Source organism: Trachurus trachurus (assembly GCF_905171665.1).
Source record: "Trachurus trachurus genome assembly, chromosome: 13".
NCBI lineage: Eukaryota > Metazoa > Chordata > Actinopteri > Carangiformes > Carangidae > Trachurus > Trachurus trachurus.
The window spans coordinates 2167395-2191169 of NC_139892.1; the positions used below are offsets into that span (position 1 = coordinate 2167395).

Below are 23775 nucleotides of genomic sequence, written 5' to 3' on the forward strand. Positions count from 1 at the left end.
CGTCCTGTGCCTTGGTAAGTTCAAACACATTGTATGTCTATGGGAAAACATATGACTTCAAACATCCTTACCTTTCAGCACTGAGACTTAGTATGACTGACCATAGCTCATGCATTGTTTACATGTGAAGGGCATTCTCATGACACTGCAGTGTTTCGTCTAGGATTTTTTTAAGGAGTGGCGCCCCCCCCGGCCCCCCCCCCCCCCCCCCCCCCGTTTCCACCGAATCAAATTTTTTTTTTTTTGACCACAACATACGGTTTCCGTCATGATAACTTCTGGATTTAACCACCGTATTCAAATTTCCACAGTCCATAGTTGTCTTTGTTTGATAGCCTCAGGAGACTTTTGGTTAAGTAACCATGGACAGCTCCTACACAGGATCGTTCTGCTGTGTCGTCGTCGTCGCCGTCAACCCCCCCTCCAGCGAAGCCCTTTTCCGCTAGCACTCAAACGCGACGTCCGACACGACAATCAAACCCGCGGGCCGCCACTCCTGAATGAATGTAGAGGAAACACTGCACTGCTATAAAGACAACAGTTAACCACCAAGTGTTGTAGCCAGGCAAAAACTGAATACTAAATTATTATGTAGAAACTCGACGGAGACCTTGCAACAAGATGTTGATATGTCTCTCTCTATCCACTTCGTGCCTTGGTGGCACATAGGGCCTCCACATATATGATGATTTGATATGTAAATATTTTGATTAAAATGCACTGTGCTGAACTCTCCACTCCTTTCTTTCTCTGTCCCCTCTGTACCCCCACACCATAGATGCTGCAAACTCCAGATTGAACCGGAAAGTAAGACAACACACTCATGTCCTCTCCATGGCATTTTTATAATTTTATGATGATATTGATATGGTGTGATCACTTACCAGTGCAGATTAGAATGACTGTCTCAACAGAAAACACACACAAACCTAACCTTGAATGTATAATTCTTGATAAAAGTAATTCCTTATCGAACATGAGAATTAAAATGAATTATAAAATGTTAAGACTTTGTGCAGAGTGTAAAATATCTTCTCTCGCTCCTTTTCCACTCTCTGGCTGGCCTCGCCCCTTTCTTCAACTCCAGGCTCCCTGAAAGCTTGATGGTAAGTTGACACACTTTTCATGACAACGTGGTGCTTATACTGCGCACGGTCTAACTCAAGGAGACTGACAACACATTTATACATTTCGTTATTAATACATCTGAATGTAAGCAAACATGGCATACACAAAGTTTTTGTACAGGTTCAAGTTTTGTTTATGAGACCCCAGATTTTTCTATGACTTTGTCCTCTTCATAATTTATATCAGTGAAGCTAAATGTGCTAAATAACAGAAAATGTGAATAATGCAATACAAAGCAAAGTGTCAACACAATACATGTGATACAAGTGACAGCCTAAAGATCTCAAATGAATCATTTTATCAGGTAGTATTATTATCAAAAATATTGTGTCCACAATATTTGGAAGTATCCTCTTTTAAAGGTACAATATGTAAGAATGTGGCCAAAATTGTTGCTGCAGTCAAATTAAAAAGCGCGTTGTCCCCCCTCCCCTACCCACCAGACTTGCCAGACAGCGACACGCTAACCCGCTCTGCTCACTCAGTCAGTCTCAAAGTCTCAAAGCAGAGAGAAAAGCTACATATTCATCAACAACCTCATTGTTTTATTGCTCTGACTCATAGTAACTACAAGCGGAGTTCACGTCACTCAGGTGATCTGCAAGTTATTGTTATTATTATTATTATTATCCGACGCTGTGTGTGTGTGTGCAGCGCTGACACACACACAGACACAGACACGCACACACAGACACACACACTGTAACCCCGCATCTACCGGAGCCGTAGTGCGTGTAATTCACGCCGTCTACGGCGTCTCCGTGGATGTGCCCGTGTAACCGGTCTGCGTTGTGTTGTGTCGTTGAGGAACGAAGGACCACAGTTCTCTTTTTCGGCCAGCAGGGGGAGATTTATTCTGCGTACAGCAATATTATTGTTAGTACAGCACAGCACTCTTCTTCTCAGTCTCACACACCTCTCTTCTCATCAGCCATTTTTCGGACTGCATGTGAAACTCCTAATCTCATTCTCATGGTCATAATACAATCATCAAACAACCCCCCATGACCCACTGGCAATATTTTAGTAAGTAAATAAGAACACATATGAACATCAACACCAAAAAGGGTGAATAAGAAATATGAAATCATTACAAATGCAATAAAAAAATACACAAAAGCAAATGGGAGCTCACCTGCGTACAGCAATATTATTGTTAGTACAGCACAGCACTCTTCTTCTCAGTCTCACACACCTCTAGAGGAGGGGAGGAATAACAACTGCATGAGAGACTAGCTTAGCTTAGACTCACGACCGTCACTCGGAGCACCGTGCAAAATACACTCACAACTGCACACACAACATACCCATTCACTCAAGTTTAGCTCAAAAAACCATGGCATTAAAACCGCCTGGTTAAAACACAAAGAAAACATACATTTCACACTATCAACAAATATTTTAAACACTAGCACGTTTTACCCCTACCTCTTCTCATCAGCCATTTTTCGGACTGAGAGAAACGGCGCAACGTGCACAGGATGTTGACGGAAAGGAAGGGTTAAGTTACCAAAATAAAACTAACAAAATAAAAGCCCCCAAAACCAAATATTAAAGAAAAACATATATTAAAACTAAAAGTTGTAATATAAAGTGATTTTTGGTGAAATTAAATGAAAAGAACCCATCGGTTACACCCGCAAACCGCGCATCTCTATGAGCCAACATATGAGACGTCTTACGGCAGAATAAACGACGCGAGCCGCTCCGGCTTTCTGACGTCGGATCATAAAACATGAGGACCGGAGACAGGCGACCTGACCGGGACAGACTCCTCTCATGAACCGCTCCACACGTTCACAATCACTTCATTTACCATCGGCTCCATTTTTTCGATTTTACAGCCAGTTGCTTTAGATTTCTTACATATTGTACCTTTAACTTCTAACCCATTGAAACTGCTGTCGAATGTAAAGTAACAGTGTTTTCTTTTCTTCCAGGTCCTGTTGTCCACCACCTGTCCAGTGGTGCATCACCTCTCCCCTCTCCTCTGTCATTACAAGCCATCTACCCCCTCATAAAAGCCTCTTTCTATACCACTCTCTCTTTTGGATGATCATTGACAGTTTGTTCTGTTACTGTGAAGCCTCCTCTCTGCTCCCTTGCGCTTGCTGGTCTCTGTCTCTCCTGTCGGATAAAACCATCTCTGTCTTTATCTCCCTCCATCTATCTCACTGTCCCACTCACCTTTTGGGCCGAAGCACTGGTGACGGTTCGCAGTGTGAGGTCATAAGTTTTGTTCACTGGTAGCGTACTGCTCAAGGTGACAAAGCTGCCCTATTTATCAAGCTGAATGTGAAATTTACCACTTGGATGTGAATTTTTGAAAGCTCATACCTTCTGAGACAACGCTCAGATTTTCCTGGCAGTGTTGCTGGATCTGTCTATTTTTACAAGCACTGAGAGAATCTCTCCACTCTCACGCTCTGTCTGTCCTGTCTCTCTCTCTCCTCATCATTAATTGATAACTATATTATATATTGTTTCCTTATTTGGCATATCCCATTAGGATATTGTATTTGGTCAAAAACTATTTGAGTAGTACTATCTGAGTAAACTCAGAGGGGTTAAGAAAACTTCCCCCCAATTTTATTTCTTCTCATTTGTAGATAAAAACTTTGGCTTATTTGATTGAGATCAGTGCAAATATCATTGACTTTTGGAATACAGTGCTTGCATAAAGTTAATATTTAATTCTTGATAAATATACACAAATTAAGAAAAGATAATTAACTGTACTGAAGAACTTGTAAAGTAAAAGAGCACTGTATCTAGTCTTCAGTCTGTTCCTGCTCACTCATTTTGGACATCTGCAGGTTTGTACTCAGGTTTGACTGCAAATATCACATTTATTTAACAGTCTCCTGGTGATTCAGTAACTGTATTGTACACACGTGTTTTATTGTTATTTAACCTGTTGATCCTGAAATAAAAAACAGACACCTGTACAGAGGACCTGGATTCATTTGGAGAAGCTGTCCCTGGTTTGCAGACACACACCCTTGAATCAACCCGTGGCTGAAGAGCAACAGCACCTGCCTGTCATCACACACTCTACTGTCTTAAGTGATTTTTAACATAAAACATAGCCAAAGGTTCAGGAACATAATAAATCATAACAGCATTAATTTCTTTTCTACTGGTAAGTCAAATAAACAGACAAGGATCTGTGAGAACTGATACTGGTATTTGATAAGTATTTAAAGCTATTGTAATTAGTATAGTAATATTGTATAACTCTGACACTACAATATATTAGAGGTGTTTTTTTTTTTTTTTTAAATCAGTCTTAAATCCTCTCATAGTTGTAAATTTAATATATTTTCCCACAGATTTACATTTGCTGACACCAGTGGGAACCCAGTTCATACGGTATAATAGAATAATTTTAAGGAACACTTAATCTTTACTCTGGTACATACTGACAAGTAAAGTCTAAAGGTAGCACTAATACAGAATCTGTATCTGATCTGAGTGGTATTAGTGGTTTTAAACTCTTAACAACAATGCCAAGGAAGAACACAAGGTCTCAAGCTCAAAAACTCCGGTGGCAGAAGGAGTCTCATGATGTCCAAGCAGAAAGTCCTCGTCCACAGAGCAGTGAGTTGGAGACGGTTCCCGGGCCATCTGTGCAACCGAGAGGTCAACAGAAGTCTCCTGTGTCCAACGTTTCCTGTGCAGATGTGGTGAAAGAGAGACATCCCACTGATTCCTTGTGTGTAGAAGAACATGCTGAGACTAACGTTGCTAAGGCCAGAGGTCAACATGGTGGTTCAGCTGCACCAAAAGTGTCTTATGCAGATGTGTTAAAGGGTAAACGTCCCCGTGAGACACCACTTGAAGCAGAATGTTCTCACATTAACCAGGTAAAGTCTCGTAGACAACATGACGCACCAGGTCCATCTCAGGTTTCATATGGTGACCTCTTAAAGAGAGGACGACAAACTGATAATCTGTGTGTAGCTGCAGCTTCTCATGCTAACAGTGCTAACGTGATCAACCAGCCCACTGAGCTCAGAGTCCGTGCATCCTACAGCCAGAATCACTATAAATATGGTGAATACAGTAACAGGCAATGTACATGTAACCAGGGTTCTAAATTAACACCCGCCAACCCGCCAAATGCGGGTTAAAAATCATTTTGGCGGGTGTTAATAAATACTTACTAGCCAGTTTGGCCGGTGATGCACAAGGCAATCATCACGGCCAGAGCCGCTCTCCTGTTCTCAGTCATTTGTCCCCCTGGCAGCACTTACTACATTTCCCATGAACACTGCATGCTACGTGATGACGTATCAGACGCCCATTGGCTGCGCGCAGGCCGGTGTTTCACGCTACAGCAGAGAGGGGACTCCAATACGTCGCTCGCGGCTCACACCGGCCCGCTTGGGTGAAGTGTGTGTGTGTGTGCATGGGACCGTTCAGATGCAACGTGTAGACGCGCCGTCATGCCCCGCTCACAACCAAAGTGAAGCCGTAGCGGTGGCAGACGATGCGTCGCGGTTTGTTTGTTTTTTCGTGCGGTGCACAGATGAAAAAGCTCAACTTTCTGGGAGGCAGCAAGCAAACTGCACGTGTCATGTGAATCGATCAGCTGCACGGACCTGCTTCTCCTGCAGCGCATGCTACCTGACTCTCAGTGCTTGTCGTGTTGTGTCAAATCCTGGTTCCCTGTCCAGCTGGTTCTCCCCTGTTTCCCAGAGCTCTGCCCCCACACGTAGAATGTGTTTTATTGAAGAGAAACACTGAAATATCCCTCATGTCCACCTCTCAGTCTTAGCCCAGTCCTTCACTGACAATAGTTACTGGACTAGTTTTTTTTTGTGTCTAGCTAACAGAATACAGTTGTGTGTAAAACTGAATAAATAAATGAATGATAAAATAAAATAAAATAATAAAAACAGGATTTTAGGGTAAGAGTAGCCTATAAGGTTTGACATCACACATTATCTGTACTTAATCATTTGCAAAGATGTACAAAGACATTTAGGCTACAATGTGATGAAATTAATGAGAAATACAATTCTTTTGTGAACATTTGCCAAGTGGTTTGGAGGTTTGTCCGTGTTGTTTTGAGAATATGATTTCTGTTTTGAAAAATGAGCCAAACCAATGGAGAAAAACTGTAATAGAGGAGGCACAATACCTGAAAGTAATTATTTCAGTTGTCAGTATGATAGCTAGGCTAAAAACATGCTGTTTTCATGGGAAACACAGTACGAACGTAAAGAATCTCTCTTATTTTCACTGGAAAAAATTTGGCTAGTGGAAATTCTGATTGGTTGGTAACTTTAGAAAGTTACCAGCCAAATTGGCTGGTGATCTAAAAAGTTAATTTAGAACCCTGCTTATAATGTGTGTGTGTGTGTGTGTGCATACAGTACATCTATATATGCAGTCCTGTGTGTGTGTGTGTGTGTGTGTGTGTGTGCGTGCGTGAGCGCGCGCGTGCAGTAATTAAAAAATCAAAATATGAAAGCAGCAAAGGTGTCAGGGCCAGGAATCACACCAGGGTCCCAAGGATTAGATGATTGACATTGTGCATCTCTACCACATACTAGATACATAGTATTTATATTATATAAAATATAGCACTAATATTGGATTTAAAAAAAAACATCTGAACTACGATAACTCTTAAGGATTACTTAAAAACTACAAACTATAAAATGAATTAGAAATAAATATGCTGGCACCTTAAATATTCTGGTATACTCGCTTTTAAATTATATTTACCTACATTTTATTTTATATTTATAAATATTTACATGGGGAACGAAAAATATGTGCTTCCGGTTTATTTGCTTTTATTTTGAAAAGCTTCGAATCAACTTCCTGTCACTGCCACTATGCCTGTCATCTTCGGCCTCACTACTCTCCGCCACAACCCTGGACCATATGTAAGTCATCATTTTAGTTTTTGCGATTTATTTTAGCACTTGGTTAAGGGAGAAACGTGGCTTCTTCTTTCTTTTTTTTCCTCAATCCGCATTCTATTTCTGTAAGAGTAATTAAAAATCATTACGAAGGCAGCAAATGTGTTGGGGCCAGGAATCGAACCAGGGTCACAAGGAGTAAAACTGATTGATTGTCATTGTGCTTAACCCCTAGGCCACCATCACTACTACAACCGTTGTAAACTGTTGTTATTATATAAATATCCCGTCAATATTAGATTTTTAAAAAACGACATCGAAACGACGATAAGCAGTCTCCGCCACAACCTCAGACTAAATATTTAAGTCATCATATTAGTTTTTGTGATTTATTTTAGCACTTGGTGAAGGGAGAAACCATAGACTGTATAAAAAGGGAGAAACGTAGCTTCTTCTTTTTTTTTCAATGAACTTTATTGAAAACGGGTAACAGCAGACAGGTGCTCCAATATTAATTTATATTATTTATATTATGTATCAACAAAAATCAATCAATCAAAGTTAACTAAGGGTATTATTAGTAATGGCAGTATACCTATAATTAAAAAGGCAGGGAGGACAATAAATCAATCAATAGAGAGGGACAAACGTAGCAGACCCTCACAGCAACAGCAGTGTGACGTATACAACTTATTTGCGGGTCTGGCGAGTGGCACGAAGCGCGCTCTGACGGGGAACTGCCCATTGGTTTGACCTCCCGTTACTCCGACAAAATCAACCACAAGTCGGACCAATAGGAGGTCGAACCAATGGGTGGTCCCGTTAGTTCGAACTGTCATCGCTACTTTCTGACAAGTTCTTCCATCGATAGGAGCATGCAGCTTTCTCTCACTCTCTCTCTCTGTGAGAGAGCAAAATAATGAGAATTACTGAAAGAGAGAGAGCTCTCAGAAACGCACATCACACACACACACGTGGCCCAGAAAAGAGCCAGATCATGTCAGATCGCACACAACCATCATAAATGCTGATCAAGATGTGTAAACTGATAATCAAAGCCCCCCCTCCCAGAGTACAGAGTAAAAGGAACACCCCCTTCGCTCCAGTGTGGCTGAACCTGCCGGCTTGAGCTCACTTCATTCTCACTCTCATTACTCCGATTGTCGGACCAATGGGAGTTCGAACCAATGGGAGGTCGAACTAATGGGAGGTCGGACCAGTGCCATGGACCCTCGAGGTGAGCATCTCAACGTAGCTCATGATCAATGTTCCCTCTAATTTTCAAAACTCCTGAGCAGAAATTCAACTCCCCTGAGGACCTGCTTGAGCGACTGTGAGCGAAAGCTCAAGCATATATATATATAGTCTACTTGCCAACAATGAGTACCCGGAAATGTTGAGTACCCCAAAGTTTTATGTTAGAAATATATAGTATGGGTCCCCAGTATTCAGAAACTGCCGGATGCTAACTTATATATATTGGGCAATTAGCATAACTGACATAATTGGCATAAATTAGCATAATTTCCTATATGGGCAATATTTCAACAAAATTGACTTGGCTGATCTGGGCAATATTGGAGTGGTTTTAGGGGTTATTGATGATGCTGAATCCATTTCTGACATTTTCAAAATCCAAAATGGCCGTCTAAACCGGTGACCAGATTTTGAAATCCATCAAAATCGGCCCACTGGTGGTTAAAATCTGGTCACTTCCGGTTTAGACAGCCATTTTGAATTTTGAAAATGTCAGAAATGGATTCAGCATCATCAATAACCCCTAAAACCACTCCAATATTGCCCAGATCAGCCAAGTCAATTTTGTTGAAATATTGCCCATATAGGAAATTATGCTAATTTATGCTAATTATGTCAGTTATGCTAATTGCCCAATATATATAAGTTAGCATCCAGCAGTTTCTGAATACTGGGGACCCATACTATCTATTTCTAACATAAAACTTGGGGGTACTCAACATTTCCGGGTTCACAATGGGGCCCTATGGGCTGGCAAGTAGACTAATAGTATATAGGAGCTCCTATATATAGGATGATATATAGGAGCGCCACACTCAATGAGTTAATCATTATATTATACATATACACACACACACACATAATGTAGCTATATGTATATGTATGTATATGTATAATATAATGATTAACTCATTGAGTGTCGCGCTCCTTTCCAAAGTTTTAGTCAAGTGTACCGGCAATTTAGACAATTTATGTAGAGCCACAGTGTATTCTGTATTATTGCCACATAGCCAACACATACTGTAGCTTATTTGAAAGGTGAAACTTTCTGCTTCAAATGGCCACAAACCATGTGTTTCTATGTGCCTCCGTTCCTGAGAAAAGTCAAGCTAAACATGGCTGGGTTTCACCAAAATCCCTCCTTTTTTTCTAGAAAAGGAGATAGACCGTCTTTTATGAAAGGTGCTCTGTTTGTGTCTGTCGCTCTTCTGACACTCGCATTTCTGGATCAAAGGGCTCGTATAAGATAAATATATACAACAATTGTTGTTCTATTCACAAAACCACCACCGGGGGCGGAGGGGGTGCCACTAAACAACAATAACACAGACGCACCGTGCCGTGTCACAGCCTCTCGCCGCGGAACGTGAGGGTCTGTCGGCCACAGTGTGGTGGCATTTTTCTATGGGAAATGACATAAAAGTTTGATAACAAGACCAGTGAATAGAGTGTTATGCCACCTTTAAAGATCACGTATGAACTGTATTATTATTCCAATAATGACTACATTACATTTAATGTCATTTCGTGTGGGTTTGAACAGTTAAAGTATAGTTATTTTGTGTTCTTACATTGCTTCATTTCAACATTGCATTATCACTACTGGCAGCCATTTTGATCTCCAAAATTACAACATGCTCCTTAGCACCACCTATGTGCACTTCTACAGGATCAGAGGGAGTGCAAGGCTTGGTGGTGAACGGGGATGGATGTGGAGTGCAAGGTGTTAGTGGTGAACGGGGATGGATGTGGAGTGCAAGGTGTTAGTGGTGAACGGGGATGGATGTGAACTATATATGACCCTTATAATACTTTCTGCTGAGCTAGTAGTTTTGGCTTCCGGCGCACTTACATAGAATGGCCACCAGGCAAGGATCGAGAAGGTGCGCTTAGTGCATGGAAGTCTATGGTAACAGTCCAAATAAGGCTAGTAAAGTGGGACACATCCGGAGAAAAGTATCAGGGTGAAACCAAGGTCACAGAATAAAGTGCACAGTCAGCAGATCAGACCTCAACAGGTGGGAGTGAGAAATACTGAGATCAGCACATGCCCACCAGTATATACTGTACGTAAACCACACTTTGATGATATGAAGTCAGTCACTTCGTTTTGTTTGTTCCTGTCGAAACTCTTTTTCGTGTACGTTGTATTTTGTAAGTGACTCGGGGTGTATGCTTTTACTTTACTTCTGTTCAAGAGTAAATAAAAGACAACTCTATGTCGGATCCATCTTTGGTCAGTGTTTTAATTGAAGTCTTTAAAGTACATGTCGGATAAGTTCACGGCCCAAAGGATGAGCTATTTTAAAAGACGTTAATTACGTTTTTGGCACTCAACGCATGGGAACGAAAAACGAGAAATTACGTGGTTGGCACTCAATGAGTTAATAACAGATTATTTTGACAACAATACCTAGGCTGAATGAGAGGGATGGAAACATTGCCCACACTTTCCCATCTGAAAACTCGCCTTTTACTTTTGCGCCACTGCACGTCTTGCAAACGACTCTAGTCTCGGTTGAAAAAGAAAAATATGTCGCCGACTTTCACCGGTGTTCCCTCGTCCGTATTTGTACTGTGACCACTGTGACAGCCACTCCACTTTAAACGATGCGCGTTTTTTCTTTACCTTTCCGGCAGTCTCACAACCCTCCCGTTTAGCCATGGCTGAATTGCTATGCAATAACAAAAACGCCACAACAGCGGCTGCTCGTCATAACACATTGATTGGCTGTCAAGCTAAATAACCGCTGCGTATTGGCTGGACAGCGCCTCGTGGGCATGTTTTTTTAATGATGACTGGCTGACAGCACCCTGTCACTGTCACTCGTTGCAGTGATAAACGCCCACAGAGGTCATAAATTTCACAATTCGAAGCGCACATTAGGGAGAAATAAACCGTAAACTAGTCGGGGATATTCGAGTGCGCAACTTTTTTGTCTTCTGCGCAAAGAAGTGGGGAGCAGTGCGCAATTGCGCAGTAAAACACCTTAGGGAACAGTGCTCATGATGTTTCTGATGGGTGGACACATGAAGCACAAATGTGCAGTATTTTAACAAAGCTCTTTTGCACATGACGGTAGCCCACAGCCGGGTGAAGTGGAAACTATGTAACCGAAGGAAAATGGCAGAGAAGAGCCTTTACAAAACGCACTCACTAGACCAGCGTTATTCAATAGGCGGCCCCCGGGCCCCCTCCCTGAGCTACCTGCGTGAGCTGGCTGAGGCCAAGCTTACAAAGCAGACCCAGCTTAGCTACTTGAAGAGCCTGAAAAGGTTGAGAGCAATATTGTGATTTGTTGCTAAGTCCTATCTCTTTTTGTATAGATAAAGACAGGTTACTGGAGAAGAAAAGTCTCACACCACACGGCTGTTTGGCAGTACGTAGGGCTGCCAAGAAGGACTCCACAGCCTTGGGTAAGCTTCACCTGAAGAGTCCTGGAGACCTGGACATTAAAAATGGCGGGCTGATCCTTTACTATCCGGAGACTGTGGTCATCTGAAAACACCTCCAAAGGCCAGGAGTGGTGGAACACCTAACTGAGTGTGTGAGTGAAGTGGTCACATTTGCTCTGACACAAGAGGAAGAGTTGGTGAGTTGAACTTTTGAACGGGTCTTGATGTGTTTTGTATGAATGATGTGGAAAAGTCTATGGTGGCTGACTACCTCATTCATTCAATTGCGACAGCTGAAAACCACATTCTCCGGCAGCTTCATTCAGTAGTGTTTAAAGCAGTACTGAAGAACTTTCAGTTTTGGTTGAGTTTGGTGGCGCCAGTGGCCCAAAGCGGTAGTGTTTTGTCTGAAGGAAGACTCCATTTCCCATGAGCACCAGCGCGTAGCGCCGTAAACATCCTGATCTCCCGGTGCATGGAAATTAACAGAAGACGTCCAAACTAAGTTTCTGTTACCAGCAGATCATTTCACAGTAAACACACATACACAATCCTACGGAAAGGTGTCGCATTGCTGCTGAAAGTGAAACTTAAGTGAGAGCCGGTGTCCTACCATGCTCCTCAAAGCTGCTTAGTGCCAGTGAAGGCGATACAGACCATAATGATACAGACCCCCTCAGGCCATGACAGAGGTGTCATTCAACCTGTTGTAAGTCGATGTACCATCACAAAAGTTATGAAAATATTATATGAAGGTTGAAAAGTTCCTTAGTGTTGGTTTAAGGCAAGTCAACTGCTGGCCAAGCTGGCTACAGACTCAAAGTAAGTATATTTCCTATTGGCTATTAAAGGGACAACGAGGAGTTTCTATTCTGTTATAAAAAAGTCTCACGTTAATGTGGATGAATCTCCGCTACCCACACTTGTTAATGGGCCCATTTTCGATAAATACATCGTTCTGTCTCTATCGTTATTTTGTTATTATTAGTGGTGGCGGAAATGCTGGTTGAGCCGACCAGAGTTTCCTTCGTGGCGAATCATGAGAATAACGCAGCCGCATCGCCGTTTATGGTCGGAACTACGGTGGTATCTGAACCTCTTTGAACCCCTGACTTTAATTCTTGATGAATGAAAACATGAGTACGTCTTGCGCCCGGTCAAAGAAATGCACGGTGCGCAGAGGCTCATAAATGTAGTGTGAAAACGCTTCGCTTTTCCGAAACTCCTCGTTGTCCCTTTAAACTGAATGCAATCAGTATTTTGTCAATGGAATGAAAGCCACTTTTTAAAACTTAGGCCTAGTCCACATTAACACGGGTATTTTTGAAACCAAACTTTTATGGACCCCGGTTAAAAAAAAAATCGCGTCCACACCACTGGTGTGATAAAAAAAATAACGTCCACATGAGACCACAAATCCGTCTCAAACAATGTCATGCACATTCCAAAGCAGTAGGTGGCGATATCACTCCTAACAGGAAAGCAGCTGTAACTTGTAGGAGTGGAGGCTCAAACTGACTGCCACCGCGAGTCCGCGCTATACTAACACACCCCGCCCATAATTTCTTGTTTATGACAGATACGCAAATACACACATCGTAGCAATAATCCATCGATCCACTGATTGATTCTGAAAAGCTTCATTGAAAACAAATGTACAGGACGGGAGGAAGCAAAGCAGTGGGGAAGTGACCGCAATTTACAGTTTGATAAAAGCCGATTTTCACCATATCAACATTATGTTTACATATGGTGACCATGCGGTTTTGTATTAGTGTCCGCATGTTTAGTGATCACAGTAGCCGGTCAGCGCATGATGATCTATGGGTCAGCGTCGAGAAGCTTGACGTGCTAGCAACAGTAACTAAGGGGGGCGGGGCTTTGCAAAAAATGTGCAGTTTTCCTGTCCACACATGAAGCTGAAACCGGAGTTTTCTAAAAAGTTCACCCTGGACCCCGGTTACAAAAAACTCCGGTTTCAGGAGCCCACAACTGCGGTTACGTGTGGATGAAAGGCCAAACCGTGCAGAGAAACACACGGTTTCAAAAATACCCGGGTTCGTATGGACGGCCCCTTAGTGCTGACTCAGCTCAGGGTTCAAGCCATGATCCGCCCGTTGTTGTATATCTAATATGGACGATGCAAGGCGTTAGCGAGGTTAGAAAGCTTTTGCCTGTTCAAGAAAGGAGACTGATCCAATGCAGCAGAGACATTCAAAAATGAATGCATGCCACGCATTAAAGCAGATATCAGTGGAATGTTTTTGTTAATATAAGTCCTAAATAGTCCTATTTTCCGTCAGCAATCACTTACATGAAGTATTTCAGCCTAAACACGAGTCTCTCCGTCACTCTGCTCTGCTGTAACCCGAGGAGAAAATTTTCCTTGTGGGATACAAGTGTTATCCAATGAGGAGAGAGAACGGCATGAAGGGCTGTGTGTGCAGCCAAGGGATGCGCGTGAATGTGGTGACGTAGCACGAGGACCAATTGATGCCTGACAAGGGCGGGGGCTGCTAACTCATGGTGCGTTCAAAGAAACTCGTACTTTGTGTTTTTCCTTCCTGTGAAGTCATACCAGTTCGATCTGGTACGAGTTCACGGGTCGGAAGTTACGAGTGGCCGTTATAGGGAACTTTCACAGACAACAGGATGGTAAAAACACGAGCTACGGGTTACCTGGAACGCTACCAAGTCGTAGTTGTGACTTGAAGCTGTAACTTACGGTTTCAAAAGCCTGCCTTGAACGCAGCATTAGCCGAAACGGCCGTGAAGCTGATATCTGCTTTAATATCTCTCAGCTTACATGCTGTCATTCCGACATCCCACCATTCCGACAAGGCTCAACGGGTGACTCCCAAGTGCAGTGCTAGTGCTACCGTGATGTGCCACTGCCAAGTAGCCTACGAGTCATTCAATGGGCCAAATTTAAAATGCTCAATCTCAGAATGAATTGTGTTCATTTTCATAATGCGGTAAAATGCATTAAACTGACAGCCCTAGAAAAAAGTAATTAAAGTACTCTAACGCGTTACAACACTGTTGATGAGGATTACATGCTGTCATTCCGACATACCGCTATTCCGATATGTGAACGTCCCACCATTCCGACAGGTGACTCCCTTCTTTAAGACATGCTGATAGAGGAATACGCACATGGTTGTGCGTAATTACGCAGCAGAGTGCAGACAGGGACTAGTCTGCCTGTCTAGCCTCTACCTGCTCTTTTTACTAAACTTAACCAACTCCTTTCTTAATTGCCTAAAATACGCTATTAAAATAATTGTCGGAAAGTCAGGATGTTTAAAAAAAGAAAAAAATTGATAGCTCCATTTATTTTTTTGCCATTAAATACACAGGTGCGCTGTGACAGCCCCCCCGTTAAGCAGGCGCCCCATGTAGAAGCTACAGTCCTCAATGCAGGCGGCCCCGGTTCGAATCCTGCATCGGGCACTCTTTCCTGCATGTCATTATTCCCCCTCTCTCTGTCTCTCTCAACTATACTATCAATAATGGCATGAAAAAGCCAAAAAATATACTTTAAAAAAATGCTCCATTTCTTCACCCACATTCAATTTTACTGGAGATTAACTATATCATCCAACTACTTTTCTACTCTTTGTGCTTTGCTAGGGATGTCATAATATCATAATATGACAAGCCCATGATATGTATTGCAGTATTGGGGACAGCTCTCCATTCCGACACACCTCCACTTCGAAACACCGCTACTCCGACCCCCCCCCCGCAGCTGTCCAATGTCCAAGGTGCTGAACCGCGTGACGTTGTTTACATTCTGCTTTGTGGCTTGTCTGTGAAACGTGCGCTGCTCAGGGACTGGGCAGATCTGTCCCACTTGCTTTCTCCCCGACTCCGTTGTTGGAGATCTCCCACACAGTAATAGAAATACACTTTTTTTCTCCCCCCCTGCTCCGCTCGAGCGCGGCTGAAGCCAGCTTGAGCTCACACGGGCGCGAGGCTGCTGCAGCCGCCGCTCGTGCTGACAGCTGACTGAGGGAGATGCTTTGGTTGGGTTTAGGCAATGAAGAAAGGAGTTGGTTAAGTTTAGTAAAAAGACCAGGTAGAGGCTAGACCAGTGTTGCCAACTCCTCAGTAAGCAAAGTCGCTCATGGCTGTCGTAAAAGTCGCTAAAAGTCGCTAAATGACGTCATTATCTCAGCGGGGGGGTGCACCGGCGGCCAGCGGCGCTCTTCATGTCTGTGGCGTGGAGCAGTGCGTCTCTGAATGCAGCGGAGGCAGCTCCGTGACACTACTGTGTGTAGGCTGAATACCTGTGAGTGCCCGCGGCAGCGCCGCTGCTCGTTGAAAACAGCTGTGATAACGTGATTTCAGCTCCAGAAACGTTTGTAATATCACGGGAAAAAGTCGCTAGATTTGTCGCTAGTCGCTTTTGACAAGAAAAGTCACCAAGAGGGGTTGGAAAGTCGCCAGATTTAGCGACAAAGTCGCCAAGTTGGCAACACTGGGCTAGACAGGCTAGAAGCATAATGAACATTATGGGCCCTAGTCTCGTAGACCGGGCGAAGTCTAACCTCAGCGCAGCTTCGCCACGTCAACTAGGCGTGTCCAGGTCCATTTCACGGGAAAAAGTCGCTAGATTTGTCGCTAGTCGCTTTTGACAAAAAAAGTCACCAAGTTGGCAACACTGCAGGGCGGGAGGGAGACAGGAGGAGGAGAGAAAGGCGTGGAGTGGGTTTGACACAGCCGAGTCAGATCTTCACCAATCAAATGAGCTCCTCTCCTCACCTTTAACTTTATACTTGGACATGGACGGAGGAGACAGCGACGCCAGAGGCCGAACCTCTCCCAGGAGGAAACAGCTGTTTTGGTCCGGAGGTCCGAGCTCAGAGTGACCAATAATGAGTTTACTAATATACTTAACCAGGATTGATCTGATACACTGAGAACGGCTGCCCAATGTAAGAAACAACAACTAATAAACTAATAAAGAAACTCACATTTATTCAAACCCTGTGTAAGCAAGATGAGAGGTGTACACTAATCACAACATAAACAAACACCATGAAATCAGCGTAAAGGACACTCTCTCTCTCCCTCTCTCTCTCTGTCCTCCTCTCTCTCTCTCTCTCTCTCTCTCTCTCTCTCTCTCTCTGTCCTCCTCTCTCTCTCTCTCTCTCTCTCTCTCTGTCCGTCTCTTTTTTTTCTGTGATAGAGATGCTGAGTATACTGTAGTAGGCTATTAGGGATGTGAATCTTTGGGTGGCTCACGATTCGATTCGATTCCGATTTTTAGGGTCACGATTCGATTCCAAATCGATTTTCGATTCAACCGATTCGATTCAAAAATCGATTCGATTCAACCGATTCTTGATTTTATTTTTGCGATTTTTAGTTTGCTTTATTAACACCAGACCATGTGAAAAAGTTGAATGATGATGATGTCTACAGACTATTATATCAGAAGCCATATTTCCCCCCAAAAAATGCACATCACATGTTTCAGATTTATTCAGCAGCAATATATTTGAACCATTTTAAAGTAAACTGCTACATGAAGCTGATTTTATAGGCTACTCTCTTTTCAAAAGCCTGGACTGAAGGGATGTGAATATTTGGGTGTCTATTCGATTTAAAATCAGTTCTCATGCACATGCACATAGACATGTATCACCTGTAACAAAGGCGCTGCTAAAAAGAAAAGAGAAAAAAAAGACGGCACTCCGCTCTCACGCCAGCTCACCTGCAGCCTGTCTGACTCTGCAGCGCCACAGAGAAGCTGTCAGAGGAGCTGCTGCTGCTGGTCCTCTCTCTTCAGCCTGGTGTTTGGCTGCACTTTGTATGAGTTTAAAAAAGTGAAGATCTAACGTCACCTGAGCACCGATCAGCTGATCCAGAGCGCAGTGGATGCGGCTGCAGCTGGAGCGCGTGTGTGTTTAACGGCAAAAAAAAAAAAAAAACAGCGATCGTCCTCTCTCCTCAATAGAGGGTCGGGTTGCTGATGGGCACAAGCCTAGTCACAGACATTCAATAGAGCATTTAAATCAGATCAGTTAACGTTTGCAGGCGGTTAACGAGCGTCTTTTAGCGCCATGGCGTGCTGCAGCGCTGTGTACGGCGCTGTGAGGGCACGTATTGAGACGGAGGAAAATTAATAAAAAAAATCGATTTTTGAAGATTATGAATCGATTCAGAATCTTAGAGAATAAGAATCTCGATTCTTACATGAATCGATTTTTTCCCCCACCCCTATAGGCTATATACTGACTATCTGATACCGAGGCTGTTGTGGTGGACTAAGAGAGATGAAGATTTGTGTTTTGTTTTTCATTAAGGCTGCGTGATGCGGTCGCTCGCGCTAATGAATTAATAAGTAAATAAATAAAGCGATCATCAGAAGGGCAGAGTGGTATCTCAACACGGCAGCGACATGCAGTCATCCACCCTCAGTCCTGCTTGGGACATCCACAGCTGCTTTTCAGTGCCAGTTCGTCCCTGCTGTGTTAATTCAGGTGGAGTTTCCTTTACGCGCCGACAGCCTTTGATCTCTGCTTTGATCTGACGTCAGATGTGACGGGACAATCTATATAGATATAAATTCATGTGTTGATTCCATTAGTTGCATTAAATAGTGGTTATTGTGGATATTTATTGCATTGAAATGTGTCTGGAACTGTGGAGATCTGCCTGTGAGGTCTTGGTGACGTGTGTGCACTGCAGGTCAGTCAGCCAAACTTCCACTGCACCTGCTGCGCTCCGCCCTGCGCTGAGAGTAGACCTGGTTGGAGGTGGCGAGCTTTCAGCGCAACCTTGGCGGGACATTTTCGCACAAAACTTCCACTGCACCAAGCTGAATCTGTGACGCCTCCCCCTGCTGCACGGCCACGCCTATCTCAGCGCAGCGCGATCTGCCAATCTTCCAATCTGACTTTGCACTAGGCTGCGCTGGTCGAAACTTGCATTAGACCAGCTGCGTTACCTTGCGCCACCTGCGCTGCGCCAAGAAACTAGGGCCCTTTATGTCATTAATATTAAAGCAGAAGTGAGTGATAGAGTTGAGCCGGATACTCGGCTGAAACGAGTATCCGGTACGGATAATGCACTTTTGCCGAGTACGAGTATTAAACGAGTAATACGAGTCAATATCTGTGCTCGGAAAAAAAAAAAGAAAAAAAAGATTGAATGAAAATCCTCATTGGGTAGCTGACTGTGTCAGCGTTCTGTGATAGGCTACAGCCCCTCCCCTACACACATGCAGGTGAGTTGCTGTGTCCCGCTCTGATCACTCACACGCAGAACAGCTGACAGCTGTCTGTCTCTCCCTCAGTCACTCAGGTTCGCCGGTCTTTTCCCTTAACGTTTAGGGTTTCTTCAGCTTCAGGTTTGTTTTTACTTCAGTTACTTACTTATGAACCAGTAGAGTTCTGGTAAACGTGGGTTCGTTCAGACGTGGTGCCGATCGCGTTGCGTCTCTGCCTGTCGGAGATTTTTTTTTTTTTTTTTTTCACACACGCTCTCGCTCTCCCTCTCTCTGCCGGTCGTCGGAGTTTTTTTTTTTTTTTTTTACCGTCAGCGCTCTAACCAGTTTTTTTTAACTTCACGCACTGAGTGTCTGACACTTTCTTGCTGTATTTCATAAAAAATAGTAGTGGTATAAATTACAAATTAAGCTACACTCTCTCCCCCCTCCCCTCTCTCTCTCATGATCAGTGATACAAAATAATGAGTGATACACAGAGAGTAGCTGACACTCAGCTGTCTCTGTCTCTCTCTTAGGCTACTCACTCACACACACACACCTGGTGTGGAAATAAAAGAAAAAAAGAAAAATCACACTGATCATTAAAAAAAATTTAAAGTTAAAAAAAAAAGTTGTTGAGTATGAAAACTCTTGTTCATTACATTTTCCTTAATAATTGCAACCGCGTGTTGTATTCATTGTTGCAAAACTTGTTGTGTAAATAGTTTGTTTGCTATCGTGATCAAAACCATTGATCTGAAGCTCAATGCTGATGCTGTCCTGTAAATAGTTTTCTAATTAGCATAAATATAACAATTTCTGATCAACCCATGTCAATTGCATGCTTAAAATAACATGCCGGTTAAAGCCTCGACCATTTCAAGACAACCAGACCAACTTCTGGGTTAAACCCCGCCCACTTCCGGTTTAGGCCCCGCCCACTCCGAGTACAGATACAGATACAGATAATTCATATGGTTAACAGATACAGATACAGATACAGATAATGCTGTACTCGCTCATCCCTAGTGAGTGATATATTTGTGTTAATATAAGTCTTAAATAGTTATATCTTCCGACAGCAATCACTTACATAGAGTGTTTGGACTGAAACACGGGTCTGTCAGTCACTCTGCTCTGCTCTGAGCCGAAGAGAAAACATTTATCGTATCCTACAGTTTTTATCCAATGAGGAGAGAGAACGGCATGCAGGGCTGTGTGTGCAGCCAAGGAACGCCGTGAATGTGGTGACGTAGCGACGAGGACTGTTATGGTGCGTTCAAGAAAACTCGTATTTTTCCGACCGTGACGTGGTACCAGTTCGATCTGGAACGAGTTCACCGGTCGGAAGTTACGAGTGGCCGTTATAGTGACTTTCACCGGTAAAACAGGTCGGAAAAACACGAGCGGGTTGCCTGGAACGCTACAAAGTCGTAAGTTGTGACTTGAAGCTGTAATTTACGATTTCAAAAGCCTGCCTGGAACGCAGCATTAGCGAAAACGACCGGATCACTCACTTCTGCTTTAAGTATTTGCTTGTTCTGCAGTTAATTATGCACATGATCCGTTTGACCCCAAAAAGGAAAAAAGGATCAATGCGCACTGCGCACTGGGGGTTTCCCCCAATAGCCTTTTCGGAATAGCGGGGTCTTTAGAAAAAATAGAATTCCCCGCTATTACAATGAATGGAAGTCTATTGTCGGAAAGGCGGGGCTTTGGAAAGGCGGGGTGTAACCTGCAGTATTGTAAAGCATAGCATGATTTCAAAATCTCACTGTACTTTAAACCTGGCTCTGTATCTGCCGTCAAACAACATGTGAATAATAATAGCTATGTTATTCACTACACATAGATCATGTGACCATAGGCCTGCACATCAGCACACGTCAGAGCTCACATAGACCATCACAGTAGTTCACGCCTTGCATGCTGGGAGGGACCAAACCCACAGTGTGTAAGACGGAACAGAAACATACACAGATCAGATCGTTCTCAGCTCTTCTTGGTAACACTGTCTATGTGTGCTGTATGATCTCCGCTCTCTGCAGACTGCGATTAAACACTTATCTGATTCAACCTTCGCCTCCTCCACTTTGTGTCTTGCCTCCCGACCTGGGTGAGATCCACACGAGCGGATCTCAACAAATGGGGGCTCGTCCGTGTTAAAGGGGGTGCAAGGACAGTGGATGGACCATTCGACCTAAAAGCTTTTCTTCATGGACAGAGGATAAGGACACAAGCCGGCACATAAAAGGTATGCAGAAAACCTGTTATAACGAATTCTGCATATTGACTATCACTAGAACTGTGTCCTGTCCAATGTACATGTAAGTAAAGTAGCAAAAGAATCAGAAAAGTATTTTAAAACTTAAAAACAAAGGTATATAAAAAAAAAAAAAAAAAAAAAAAAAAAAAAAGAGACATAAAACAGCAGACGATAAAACCTTGAGAGTGGCGTAACTCCACCTGACGACCCGACGGGGTCCAGGAGCGGTTGATACCGCGGCTGGGTTGGATTCCCGGGGGTGAGGTCCCCTAATTATACTTGTTGATATCATTCTTGGAGAATTATCAACATTTAAAAGTAGGTTGAAGGCCTTAATATCTTGGAGATATTTAAATTATCTATTGGTTAAATTATTGCGGTAAGGGTGAAAGGCCCGGGGAGGAAGAACAGGCTTCCAAACCAAGCACGTCTGTCTGTCTAAAATTAAAGGGTGCGAGGCCCGTAGGAAAACAAAATAATTTCTTACAAATACTTCTGAAGCATGCACAGTTTGATATACCTTTGTGAAAGCGCTGAAATTTATTTTTTCCTATGAAAAAGTTCTAACTTGTCTGTGTTGTTGGAGTTATTGTGAGCAATATATGGGTGGGGAAGAATAAGACTCTGAGAAAACTCGTTGTGTGAATATCCATTTTGCTCAGCGTCAGCAGTGTATGGTCTCAGTGGCGGGGTAACCTTGCGGTGTTAACAAACGCCACCAGTTCACTGTTGTTTAGGGCAGCGAGTGCGTAAAAGCCACTCTGCAGCCCAGCTGTGCGCTTTGGAGGCTAAAACACCCAGTTGATAAACGGTGTGGGGTATGAGTGTAAACTTTGCAAAATCCTTGTGATTAGAACACCCAGAGTGAGACCGGGTCACTATAGAGTGATCTAGAAGCTTGTCTCCTGAGGATTTGCAAGGGGCTAACGCAGCTATCACTTCATTCCCTGCAAACGTACCAGCTGTGGAGCTCAGAGTCTAGATAAAATATGGATGGAGAATTTGATACAGAAATGAATGGCAGTGGTTGGGGTCCCTGGCAGACCCTCTTAGTTCAAGTAGACACCACTGCAGACGCCCTAGGCGCCCTCACAAAACAGGGCAGTAGAGAAAAGAAGGTTGAAAAAGCCAAACAAAAGATGCATACATTAATCACTGATATGGGGAAAACATTGCAACATCGGGAGCCTTTACATACTCTCTTAGTAGCTAAAGTAAAAGCAGCAACAGAAAAAAAGAAAGAGGCTGTAGAGCAGGGAAAGACAGCAAATTGGTTTCACAGGAATGGGTGGAAAAAGGAGGAGGACGCGTGGGAGGAGGTTGGTCTGAGTTGGCTATCTGCTGGCAAGGGATGAAACACAAACACAGGAGTCCAACTCCCTCCAAAATGGTAACTGCACCTGACATCCTCTCATGCTCGCCCACATGCCCACCTCCATATGCACTAAACCCACCTGGCATGTTTCCCACATATAGGATTGGTAAAGGTACCATGCATATTATGCCCGTAGGTGGGCCCACATTAGAAGATGAGTTAGATGACGCCGACCAACAACGCATGGGGACGGCCCAGTTATACCCCACTGCTGAGTTGCATGCACACCAGGCCGTACACACTAACCCTTTCACGTCCGCCCATTCACCGGCTGCGCCATTACACCCACAGTCGGCTCCGCCCTCCGTCTTTACCTCCGCCTTTAACTCGTCTCCACCGTCCATCACCGCGTCGGCTGCACCCACCGCCGTCTGCCCAGCATCGATTGCACCCTCCCAGGCGTCATCAGCCGGTTCACAGCCCCCACCGTTTCAAGATAGGGTAGACAGAGCAGGAGTAGAACGAGAGCAGAAAGTGCTATTGGAGGCAGAACAGACAGAACACTATGAAATGCTGATGGAACACGCAGCTAAGCTACAGGCTACGACTCCAGAGCTGTTAGAAAGAGAGAAATTAATGAAGTCCCTGTCCCCCGCCAGAGATAGAATATTGCAATATGTTCCCGATGCCCAGCGCGGCGCTACGCGTTCAGGCATGCTCTATACCCTACCCCCTCCTCCTCATACCATTCTTCCTTTAACCACGGTCCCGGGGAGTCAACAACCAAAATACAAGTCGTTCTCGTTCGGTGACCTGCAGGCTCTGGTCGACAAACTGCCCCCTGTCACAGATGGAGGCAGTTTGTGGCTCAGCAAATTGGACTCCCTGACAGCAGGACAAACATTGGCCTTAGGTGATTTCCGCGCGGTTGCCGGTAGATGCATGACCTTAAGTAACAAACGAGACATAGAAATGGACGCTCAAACCATCAGGCTCCCAGACGACTCCCCACTCACCAACCACATAAATAGCATAGGCACAGCTATGCGCGCGCAATTCCCTCTGCCTAACTCTACAGCTATGCCCAAAATTCGTTGGGATCCTAAACAAAATCCACGTCAATTCCTGAACGCCGCTAAAGATATGTGGACGAACCAGACAGGACATTGTCCTAAGAATTCGGGCTCCCAAACTGAGTGGTACCGACAGGCTGTATTGAACGGCCTCCCTGAGTCTGTGCAAGACACAATGAAAAATAACCCTGACATGTTAGGATGTGACTCTTCCACGTGGGAGAAGCACCTCGTGCACCACCTCA

General features: G+C 43.8%; 1 long non-coding RNA gene across 1 annotated transcript; it reads left to right on the forward strand.

Annotated features, from left to right (window-relative positions):
- The first annotated feature begins 772 nt into the window (after positions 1–772).
- LOC310996046 lies at positions 773–3809 on the forward strand. The gene is made up of 3 exons (XR_014595878.1): positions 773–807; positions 1088–1106; positions 3069–3809. It is a non-coding gene; the product is annotated as an uncharacterized lncRNA (long non-coding RNA).
- Positions 3810–23775: the final 19966 nt, after the last annotated feature.